Source organism: Pseudophryne corroboree, chromosome 8 (genome assembly GCF_028390025.1).
Source record: "Pseudophryne corroboree isolate aPseCor3 chromosome 8, aPseCor3.hap2, whole genome shotgun sequence".
Classification (NCBI taxonomy): domain Eukaryota; kingdom Metazoa; phylum Chordata; class Amphibia; order Anura; family Myobatrachidae; genus Pseudophryne; species Pseudophryne corroboree.
The window spans coordinates 183,896,684-183,909,000 of NC_086451.1; positions in this window are offsets into that span (position 1 = coordinate 183,896,684).

The following is a 12,317-nucleotide window of genomic DNA, read 5'->3' on the forward strand; positions in this document are numbered from 1 at the left end:
TTCTCCTTCGTCCTAGAGGATGCTGGGGACTCCAAAAGGACCATGGGGTTTATACCAAAGCTCCAGACCGGGCGGGAGAGTGCAGATGACTCTGCAGCACCGATTGAGCAAACATGAGGTCCTCATCAGCCAGGGTATCAAACTTGTAGAATTTTGCAAAAGTGTTTGAACCCGACCAAGTAGCAGCTCGGCAAAGCTGTAATGCCGAGACGCCTCGGGCAGCCGCCCAAGATGAGCCCATGGGCTTTCACTGATTTCGGTACCGGCAATCCAGCCGTAGAATGAGCCTGCTGAATCGTATTACAGATCCAGCGTGCAATCGTCTGCTTAGAAGCAGGAGCGCCAACTTTGTTGGCCGCATACAAGACAAACCGCGCCTCTGTTTTCCTAACACGAGCCGTTCTGGCTACATACATTTTCAAAGCTCTTACCACGTCGAGAGACTTAGAATCAGCCAAGGCTTCAGTAGCCACAGGTACCACAATAGGTTGGTTCATGTGAAACAAAGCAACCACCTGTGGCAAAAATTGTTGAGAAATTTCAACTCAACCTTTTGTAAAGGTTCAAACCAATGTGACATACGGAACAGTAACACTACGTTAAGGTCCCATGGTGCCACTAGGGGCACAAAGGGAGGTTGGATGTGCAGCACACCCTTCACAAAAGTCTGAACCTCTGGAAGCGAGGCCAATTCCTTTTGAAAGAAAATTGACAAGGCCGAAACCTGCACTTTAATGGAGCCTAACTTTAGGCCTGCATCCACACCTGCTTGCAAAAAGTGGAGAAAACGACCCAGCCGAAATTCTTCCGTAGGAGCCTTCCTGGATTCACACCAAGACACATATTCCCTCCAAATACGGTGATAATGATTCGCAGTTATCTCCTTCCTAGCTTTGAGTAGAGTGGGGATGACTTCCCCGGGAATACCCTTTCCGGCTAGGATTTGGCGTTCAACCGCCACGCCATCAAACGCAACCGCGGTAAGTCCTGGAACACGCATGGCCCCTGTTGTAACAGGTCCTCTCTTAGAGGTAGAGGCCAGGGATCTCCTGTGAGCAATTCCTGAAGATCCAGATACCAGGCCCTACGTGGCCAATCTGGAACAACGAGTATCGCCTGAACCCTTGTTCTTCTTATGATCCGTATCACCTTTGGGATGAGTGGAAGTGGAGGGAACACATATACCGACTGAAACACCCACGGTGTCACCAGTGCGTCCACTGCTATTGCTTGAGGGTCCCTTGACCTGGAACAATATGTCTGAAGTTTCTTGTTGAGGCGAGACGCCATCATGCCTATTTGAGGAAGTCCCCAATGACTTGTCACTTCTGCAAAGACCTCTGGATGAAGACCCCACTCTCCTGGATGGAGATCGTGTCTGCTGAGGAAGTCTGCTTCCCAGTTGTCCACTCCTGGAATGAAGACTGCTGACAGAGCGCTTGCATGTTTTTCCGCCCAGCGAAGAATCTTGGCAGCCTCCGCCATTGCTGCCCTGCTCCTTTTTCCGCCCTGGCGGTTTACGTGCACCACGGCTGTAATGTTGTCCGACTGAATCATGACGGGCAGGTCGCGAAGAAGATGTTCCGCTTGCCGAAGGCCGTTGTAGATGGCCCTTAGCTCCAGCACGTTTATGTGCAGACAAGCTTCCTGGCTTGACCATTTTCCCTGGAAATTTTGTCCCTGTGTGACTGCTCCCCAACCTCGGAAACTTGCATCCGTGGTCACCAGAATCCAATCCTGGATCCGGAACCTGCGACCCTCTAGAAGGTGAGAACTCCGGAGCCACCACAGGAGAGAAACTCTGGCCCTGGGAGACAGGCTTATCTTCTGGTTTATGTGCAGATGGGACCCGGACCACTTGTCCAGCAGGCCCCACTGAAAAGTTCTTGCATGGAATCTGCCGAACGGAATGGCCTTGTAGGCCGCCACCATTTTCCCCAGCACACGAGTGCAGTGATGAATCGACACTCTTGGTGGTTTTAGAAGTTCTTTGACCATGTTCTGGAGTTCCTGAGCCTTTTCCAATGGGAGAAAGATCCTCTGCCGTTCCGTGTCCAGAATCATGCTAAAAAACGACAGCCGAGTTGTCGGAACCAACTGCGACTTTTGTAAATTTAGGAGCCAACTATGGGGGTAATTCCAAGTTGATCGCAGCAGGATTTTTGATAGCAATTGAGCAAAACCATGGGGGTCATTCCGAGTTGTTCGCTCGGTAAAAATCTTCGCATCGCAGCGATTTTCCGCTTAATGCGCATGCGCAATGTCCGCACTGCGACTGCGCCAAGTAAATTTGCTATGCACTTTGGAATTTTACTCACGGCATTTTCATCGTTCTGGCGATCGTAATGTGATTGACAGGAAATGGGTGTTACTGGGCGGAAACAGGCCGTTTTATGGGCGTGTGGGAAAAAACGCTACCGTTTCCGGAAAAAACGCAGGAGTGGCTGGAGAAACGGGGGAGTGTCTGGGCGAACGCTGGGTGTGTTTGTGACGTCAAACCAGGAACGACAAGCAGTGAAATGATCGCAGATGCCGAGTAAGTCTGGAGCTACTCAGAAACTGCTACGAGGTGTGTAATCGCAATATTGCGAATACATCGTTCGCAATTTTAAGATGCTAAGATTCACTCCCAGTAAGCAGCGGCTTAGCATGAGCAAATCTGCTAAAATTCACTTGCGAGCGAACAACTCGGAATGACCCCCCATGTGCACTGCAGGGGAGGCAGATATAACATGTGCAGAAAGAGTTAGATTTGGGTGGGTTATTTTATTTCTGTGCAGGGTAAATAATGGCTGCTTTATTTTTACACTGCAAATTAGATTGCAGATTGAACACACCCCACCTAAATCTAACTCCCTCTGCACATGTTATATCTGCCTCCCTTGCAGTGCACATGGTTTTGCACAATTGCTAACAAAAATCCTGCTGCGATCAACTTGGAATTACCCCCCATGTTGTTGCAGCACCTTCAGGGAGAGTGCAAAGCTTTTTAGTATCTGCTCCCTTGACCTCGCCTTTATCAGGAGATTGTCCAAGTATGGGATAATTGTGACCCCTTGCTAGCGCAGGAGTACCATCATTTCCGCCATTACTTTGGTGAAAATCCTCGGGGCCGTGGAAAGACCAAACGGCAACGTCTGAAATTGGTAGTGACCATCCTGAACAGCAAACCTCAGGAACGCTTGATGAGGAGGATATATGGGGACATGTAGGTATGCATCCTATATGTCAACTGACACCATAAAATCCCCCCCCTCCAGACTGGAGATCACAGCTCGGAGAGATTCCATCTTGAATTTGAATCTTTTTAAATACAGGTTGAGGGATTTTAAGTTCAGAATCGGTCTGACCGAGCCATCCGGTTTCGGGACCATGAACAGGGTTGAATAAAACCCTTTCCCCTGTTGTAACGGAGGAACCGTGACAATGACTTGCTGTTGACACAGCTTTTGTATTGCCGCACACACTACCTCTCTCTCTGGGTGAGACACTGGTAAGGCCGATTTGAAAAATCGGTGTTGAGGCACGTCTTAGAACTCCAGTTTGTACCCTTGGGTCACAATTTCCAGCACCCAAGGATCCAGGCCCGAGCGAACCCAGGCCTGACCGAAGAGCTGAAGATGTGCCCCCACCGGTGCGGACTCCCGCAGAGGAGCCCCAGCGTCATGCGGTGGATTTGGCAGAAGCCGGGGAGGACTTCTGCTCCTGGGAGCTTGCCACAGCTGGCGATCTTTTTCCTCTTCCCTTACCTCTGGCCGCAAGGAAGGAAGGTCCACGTCCTTTCCTGAATTTATGAGACCGAAAGGACTGCATCTGGTATTGAGGCGTTTTCTTTTGCTGCGGAGGGACAAAAGGCAAAAAGGAAGACTTACCCGCGGTAGCCGTAGAGACCAGGTCCGCATCACCATTCCACTGATGAGTCCACAACGTCCTCCTAGCCGAGACTGCCATGGCATTGGCCCTTGATCCCAAGAGGCCAATATTTCTCGTCGCTTCCCTTAGATATATTGCTGCGTCCCTGATATGACCCAGCGTCAAAAGCACGTTATCCCTATCCAGGGTGTCTATGTCAGATGACAAGTTATCTGCCCACCTTTCAATAGTGCTACTCACCCATGCCGACGCCACGGCCGGCCTCAGCAGCGTACCCGTAGTAACATAAATAGATTTTAAGCTAGTTTCCTGCTTACGATCCGCAGGATCCTTTAGGGCCGCCGTGTCAGGAGACGGTAGCACCACCTTCTTGGACAAACGTGCCAGAGCTTTGTACACCGTGGGTGAGGATTCCCACCGTAACCTATCCTGCGAGGGAAAAGGATATGCCATAGCAATCCTTCTGGGAATCTGCAGTCTCTTGTCAGGGGATTCCCAACCTTTTTCAAAAAGAGCGTTCAGTTCATGAGAGAGAGGAAACATTACCTCAGGTTTCTTTCCCTTAAACATACAGACCCTTGTGTCAGGGACAGTGGGGTCTTCTGTGATATGTAACACATCTTTAATTGCCACAATCATGTACTGAATACTCTTGGACACCTTAGGATGTAACTTAGCATCATCATAATCGACACTGGAGTCAGAATCCGTGTCAGTATCAGTGTCTGCTATCTGGGTAAACTAACGTTTCTGCGACCCTGAGGGGGCCTGAGATTGTGACAAAACATCTCCCATGGATTGTCTCCATGCCTGGTTCTGAGATTCAGATTTGTCTAACCTCTTATGCACTAAAGCCACACTTGCATTTAAAACACTTCACATATCTACACAAACAGCAGTCGGCGGCGCCGACGGAGTCACTCCCACACTCTGTTAAGCCTCCACACCAGCCTCCTCCTGGGAAAAGCCTTCAACCTCAGACATGTCGACACATGCGTACCGACACCTCCAAACACTCTGGGCTATAGGGGACAGACCCACAGTAAGGTCCTTCAGAGAGACAGAAAAGGAGTTTGCCAGCTCACACCCAGCGCCTCACCGGTCTGAAGGAATTAAACAATGCCCCAGACCTGTAAGCGCTTTTATATCAATAATAAACACCAAAATGTTGTGCCCCCCCTTCATTTTGTGCACCCTGTTACTTGTGTACAGCAGTGAAGGGCCAGGGGCAGCGTCTCTGCAGCAAGCTGTGGAGAAAATGGCGCTGGTTAGAGCTGAGGGAGGAAGCCCCGCCCCCTACCTGGCGCGCTCCGTCCCCGCTTTTATTTATACTGGCGGGGGTCTGTATACATTGCCTATGCAATGTATACCTTCATGCCAGTCCCAAAAAGAGGATTTATTGCTGCCCAGGGCGCCCCCCCCGGCGCCCTGCACCCATATAGAGCGGCTTGTGTGTGGGAGCAATGGCGCGCAGCGCTCGCGCTGCACGGTACCTCAGGAAGATCTGAAGTCTTCTGCCGCCTTTAAAGTCTTCTTGCTTCTTCTACTCATCCGGCTTCTCTCTTCAGGCTCTGAGGGGGACGGCGGCACGGCTTCGGGAACAAGCAGCTAGGCGCACTAAGTGATCAGACCCTCTGGAGCTAATGGTGTCCAGTAGCCTAAGAAGCAGAGCCTTTGAACTCACAGAAGTAGCTCTGCTTCTCTCCCCTCAGTCCCACGAAGCAGGGAGCCTGTTGCTAGCACTGCTCCCTGAAAATAATAAACCTAATGAAAGTCTTTTCTAGAGAAACTCAGTAGAGCTCCCCTAGAGTGCACCCAGTCTCCTCTGGGCACAGACTCTAACTGAGGTCTGGAGGAGGGGCATAGAGGGAGGAGCCAGTTCACGCCCATTAAAGTCTTAAAGTGCCCATGTCTCCTGCGGATCCCGTCTATACCCCATGGTCCTTTTGGAGTCCCCAGCATCCTCTAGGACGAAGGAGAAAAAATAAGAATTTACTTACCGATAATTCTATTTCTCGTAGTCCGTAGTGGATGCTGGGAACTCCGTAAGGACCATGGGGAATAGCGGCTCCGCAGGAGACTGGGCACAAAAAGAAAAGCTTTAGGACTACCTGGTGTGCACTGGCTCCTCCCCCTATGACCCTCCTCCAAGCCTCAGTTAGGATACTGTGCCCGGACGAGCGTACACAATAAGGAAGGATTTTGAATCCCGGGTAAGACTCATACCAGCCACACCAATCACACCGTACAACTTGTGATATGAACCCAGTTAACAGCATGATAACAGAGGAGCCTCTGGATAGATAGCTCACAACAACAATAACCCGATTTGTTAACAATAACTATGTACAAGTATTGCAGATAATCCGCACTTGGGATGGGCGCCCAGCATCCACTACGGACTACGAGAAATAGAATTATCGGTAAGTAAATTCTTATTTTCTCTGACGTCCTAGTGGATGCTGGGAACTCCGTAAGGACCATGGGGATTATACCAAAGCTCCCAAACGGGCGGGAGAGTGCGGATGACTCTGCAGCACCGAGTGAGAAAACTCCAGGTCCTCCTCAGCCAGAGTGTCAAATTTGTAAAATTTTACAAAAGTATTTGACCCTCACCAAGTAGCAGCTCGGCAGAGTTGTAAAGCCGAGACCCCTCGGGCAGCCGCCCAAGATGAGCCCACCTTCCTTGTGGAGTGGGCTTTTACAGATTTTGGCTGTGGCAGGCCTGCCACAGAATGCGCAAGCTGAATTGTACTACAAATCCAGCGAGCAATAGTCTGCTTAGAAGCAGGAGCACCCAGCTTGTTGGGTGCGTATAGGATAAATAGCGAGTCAGATTTTCTGACTCCAGCCGTCCTGGAAACATATATTTTCAGGGCCCTGACAACGTCCAGCAACTTGGAGTCCTCCAAGTCCTTAGTAGCCGCAGGTACCACAATAGGCTGGTTCAGATGAAACGCTGAAACCACCTTTGGGAGAAATTGAGGACGAGTCCTCAATTCTGCCCTGTCCGTATGAAAAATCAGGTAAGGGCTTTTACAGGATAAAGCCGCCAATTCGGACACACGCCTGGCTGAAGCCAGGGCCAACAACATGACCACTTTCCATGTGAGATATTTTAAGTCCACAGTGTTGAGTGGTTCAAACCAATGTGATTTTAGGAAATCCAAAACAACATTCAGATCCCAGGGTGCCACTGGAGGCACAAAAGGAGGCTGTATATGTAGCACTCCCTTAACAAACGTCTGGACTTCAGGCACTGAAGCCAGTTCTCTCTGAAAGAAAATCGACAGGGCCGAAATCTGGACCTTAATGGATCCTAATTTTAGGCCCATAGACACTCCTGCTTGCAGGAAATGCAGGAATCGACCCAATTGAAATTCCTCCGTCGGGGCCTTTTTGGCCTCGCACCACGCAACATATTTCCACCAGATGCGGTGATAATGCTTTGCGGTTACATCCTTTCTGGCTTTTATCAAAGTAGGGATGACTTCGTCTGGAATGCCTTTTTCCTTTAGGATCCGGCGTTCAACCGCCATGCCGTCAAACGCAGCCGCGGTAAGTCTTGGAACAGACAGGGTCCCTGCTGGAGCAGGTCCCTTCTCAGAGGTAGAGGCCACGGGTCCTCTGTGAGCATCTCTTGAAGTTCCGGGTACCAAGTCCTTCTTGGCCAATCCGGAGCCACGAGAATAGATCTTACTCCTCCCCGCCGTATGATTCTCAGCACCTTGGGTATGAGAGGCAGAGGAGGGAACACATACACTGACTGGTACACCCACGGTGTTACCAGAGCGTCCACAGCTATTGCTTGAGGGTCCCTTGACTTGGCGCAATACCTGTCCAGTTTTTTGTTGAGGCGGGACGCCATCATGTCCACCTTTGGTTTTTCCCAACGGTTTATCATCATGTGGAAGACTTCTGGGTGAAGTCCCCACTCTCCCGGGTGGAGGTCGTGCCTGCTGAGGAAGTCTGCTTCCCAGTTGTCCACTCCCGGAATGAACACTGCCGACAGTGCTATCACATGATTTTCCGCCCAGCGAAGAATCCTTGCAGCTTCTGCCATTGCCCTCCTGCTTCTTGTGCCGCCCTGTCTGTTTACGTGGGCGACTGCCGTGATGTTGTCCGACTGGATCAGCACCGGCTGACCTTGAAGCAGAGGTCTTGCTTGGCTTAGAGCATTGTAAATGGCTCTTAACTCCAGGATATTTATGTGAAGTGATGTCTCCAGGCTTGACCACAAGCCCTGGAAGTTTCTTCCCTGTGTGACTGCTCCCCAGCCTCGCAGGCTGGCATCCGTGTTCACCAGGACCCAGTCCTGAATGCCGAATCTGCGGCCCTCTAGAAGATGAGCACTCTGCAACCACCACAGGAGAGACACCCTTGTCCTTGGGGACAGGGTTATCCGCTGATGCATCTGAAGATGCGATCCGGACTATTTGTCCAGCAGGTCCCACTGGAATGTTCTTGCGTGGAATCTGCCGAATGGGATTGCTTCGTAGGAAGCTACCATTTTCCCCAGGACCCTTGTGCATTGGTGCACTGATACCTGGCCTGGTTTTAGGAGGTTTCTGACTAGCTCGGATAACTCTCTGGCTTTCTCTTCCGGGAGAAACACCTTTTTCTGGACTGTGTCCAGGATCATCCCTAGGAACAGAAGACTTGTCGTCGGGATCAGCTGCGAATTTGGGATATTGAGAATCCAACCGTGCTGCCGCAGCACTACTTGAGATAGTGCTACTCCGACTACCAACTGTTCCTTGGATCTTGCCCTTATCAGGAGATCGTCCTTCCTTCGAAGGAGTATCATCATTTCGGCCATTACTTTGGTAAAGACCCGGGGCGCCGTGGACAATCCAAACGGCAGCGTCTGAAACTGATAGTGGCAGTTCTGTACCACAAACCTGAGGTACCCTTGGTGAGAAGGGTAAATTGGGACATGGAGGTAAGCATCCTTGATGTCCAGAGACACCATATAATCCCCTTCTTCCAGGTTCGCGATCAACGCTCTGAGTGACTCCATCTTGAATTTGAACCTCTGTATGTAAGTGTTCAAAGATTTTAGATTTAAAATAGGTCTCACAGAGCCATCCGGCTTCGGTACCACAAACAGCGTGGAATAATACCCCTTTCCCTGTTGCAGGAGGGGTACCTTGATTATCACCTGCTGTGAATACAGCTTGTGAATGGCTTCCAATACCGCCTCCCTGTCGGAGGGAGACGTCGGTAAGGCAGACTTTAGGAAAACGGCGAGGGGGAGACGTCTCGAATTCCAATTTGTACCCCTGAGATACCACCTGAAGGATCCAGGGGTCCACTTGTGAGTGAGCCCACTGCGCGCTGAAATTCTTGAGACGGGCCCCCACCGTGCCTGAGTCCGCTTGTAGAGCCCCAGCGTCATGCTGAGGACTTGGCAGAAGCGGGAGAGGGCTTCTGTTCCTGGGAACTGGCTGTTTGCTGCAGCCTTTTTCCTCTCCCTCTGCCACGGGGCAGAAATGAGGAGCCTTTCGCCCGCTTGCCCTTATGGGGCCGAAAGGACTGCGCCTGATAATACGGCGTCTTTTTATGTTGAGAGGCTGCCTGGGGTAAAAATGTGGATTTCCCAGCAGTTGCCGTGGATACCAGGTCCGATAGACCTACCCCAAATAACTCCTCCCCTTTATAAGGCAATACTTCCATATGCCTTTTGGAATCAGCATCACCTGACCACTGCCGCGTCCATAACCCTCTTCTGGCAGATATGGACAGCGCACTTACTCTTGATGCCCGTCGGCAAATATCCCTCTGTGCATCACGCATATATAAAAATGCATCTTTTAAATGCTCTATAGTCAGTAATATACTGTCCCTATCCAGGGTATCAATATTTTCAGTCAGGGAATCCGACCAAGCCACCCCAGCACTGCACATCCAGGCTGAGGCGATTGCTGGTCGCAGTATAACACCCGTGTGAGTGTATATACATTTTAGGATATTCTCCTGCTTTCTGTCAGCAGGTTCCTTAAGGGCGGCCGTATCCGGAGACGGTAGTGCCACCTGTTTTGACAAGCGTGTGAGCGCTTTATCCACCCTAGGAGGTGTTTCCCAACGTGCCCTATCCTCTGGCGGGAAGGGGTAGGATGCCAATAACTTTTTAGGAATTATCAGTTTTTTATCGGGAGAAACCCACGCTTCATCACACACTTCATTTAATTCCTCAGATGCAGGAAAAACTACAGGTAGTTTTTTTCTCACCAAACATAATACCCTTTTTAGTGGTACTTGTACTATCAGAAATGTGTAAAACATTTTTCATTGCCTCAATCATGTAACGTGTGGCCCTACTGGAAGTCACATTCGTCTCTTCATCGTCGACACTGGAGTCAGTATCCGTGTCGGCGTCTGTATCTGCCATCTGAGGTAGCGGGCGTTTTAGAGCCCCTGATGGTCTTTGAGACGCCTGGACAGGCACCAGCTGAGTAGCCGGCTGTCTCATGTCATCAACCGTCTTTTGTAAAGAGCTGACACTTTCACGTAAATCCTTCCATAAGCTCATCCACTCAGGTGTCGACTCCCTAGGGGCTGACATCACCATTACAGGCAATTGCTCCGCCTCCACATCATTTTCCTCTTCATACATGTTGACACAGTCGTACCGACACACAGCACACACACAGGGAATGCTCTGATAGAGGACAGGACCCCACTAGCCCTTTGGGGAGACAGAGGGAGAGTATGCCAGCACACACCAGAGCGCTATATATATGTTGGGATAACACCAAACAGAGGGTTTTTCCCTTTATAGCTGCTGTGTATATTATACTGCGCCTAATTAGTGCCCCCCCCCCCCCCCCCCCTCTTGTTTTACCCTTTTCTGTAGTGCAGGACTGCAGGGGAGTCAGGGAGACGTCCTTCCAGCGGAGCTGTGAGGGAAAATGGCGCCAGTGCGCTGAGGAGATAGGCTCCGCCCCCTTCTCGGCGGACTTTTCTCCCGCTTTTTTCAGGAATCTGGCAGGGGTTAATATACATCCATATAGCCCTGGGGGTTATATGTGATGTAATTTAGCCAGCCAAGGTGTTTATATTGCTGCTCAGGGCGCCCCCCCCCCAGTGCCCTGCACCCATCAGTGACCGGAGCGTGTGGTGCATGAGGAGCAATGGCGCACAGCTGCAGTGCTGTGCGCTACCTTGGTGAAGACTGATGTCTTCTGCCGCCGATTTTCCGGACCTCTTCTTGCTTCTGGCTCTGTAAGGGGGCCGGCGGCGCGGCTCTGGGACCGGACTCCGAGGCTGGGCCTGTGTTCGGTCCCTCTGGAGCTAATGGTGTCCAGTAGCCTAAGAAGCCCAAGCTGGCTGCAAGCAGGCAGGTTCACTTCTTCTCCCCTTAGTCCCTCGATGCAGTGAGCCTGTTGCCAGCAGGTCTCACTGAAAATAAAAAACCTAAAACTAACTTTTCTTAAGAAGCTCAGGAGAGCCTCCTAGATTGCACCCAGCTCGGTCGGGCACAAAAATCTAACTGAGGCTTGGAGGAGGGTCATAGGGGGAGGAGCCAGTGCACACCAGGTAGTCCTAAAGCTTTTCTTTTTGTGCCCAGTCTCCTGCGGAGCCGCTATTCCCCATGGTCCTTACGGAGTTCCCAGCATCCACTAGGACGTCAGAGAAAATATTTTTACCTCTTCCAATACTATTGTAACTCTTTATAAAAACCCTTGTTAGCACCACCAACGACATACTGTTATATATTATCTTTAACAGTCTTCATATTGTTATTTTCATTACTTTCAGATATATGTATAGTTGGTGCGGAACAAAACCCCCTTCTTTGGTACCATAAATAATTATGTATCTGATTCCGCTTCAGTTGCAGTTTTGCTAATTTAACAAAACTGCAACTGGCTAGAATCGCATGCTGGGGGACTCCCAGCACAGGGCAAGGCCTTCCAGCATGCTAATGGCGGCCAGCAATGCGATCACATCGCTAAATAGGGGAAGTGCCCCATATTTAGCCGGCCCGTTGCCATTTCATTTGTTGCAGCGTTTGAAGTAATGCGGCCGCCCTGAAAATGACCGAGGCCCGCCCCTATTTTCGCTGCAACACCTCTGCAATGCCTGACTGCCCCGTGAACGCCTCTGCCTTTCAATCAGGCAGAGGTGTTCGCATTACTGAGAGGTGATCGCATTTCCCTGCCAGCGCACGTGCAGAATGGGCCCTGCGATAGAAACCAGGAAGAGTAGCGTTGGCTACTGAATAAGGCCCTATATACACAAAAAAAGGGTTACAGTATGCAAACAAATTATATTTTATTAATTCATTAATGGAAAACATAAAAATTCTCTATTAGTCTCTATCAAACACACCATATGTTGTGGTGTTTTATGGAGTATTCTCCTGCCCAGTCAAGCCACCATGCAGCCCCATGACACAATTGAATTCCTGGACATTTTATTTGAGACTACCGTGGGGGCAA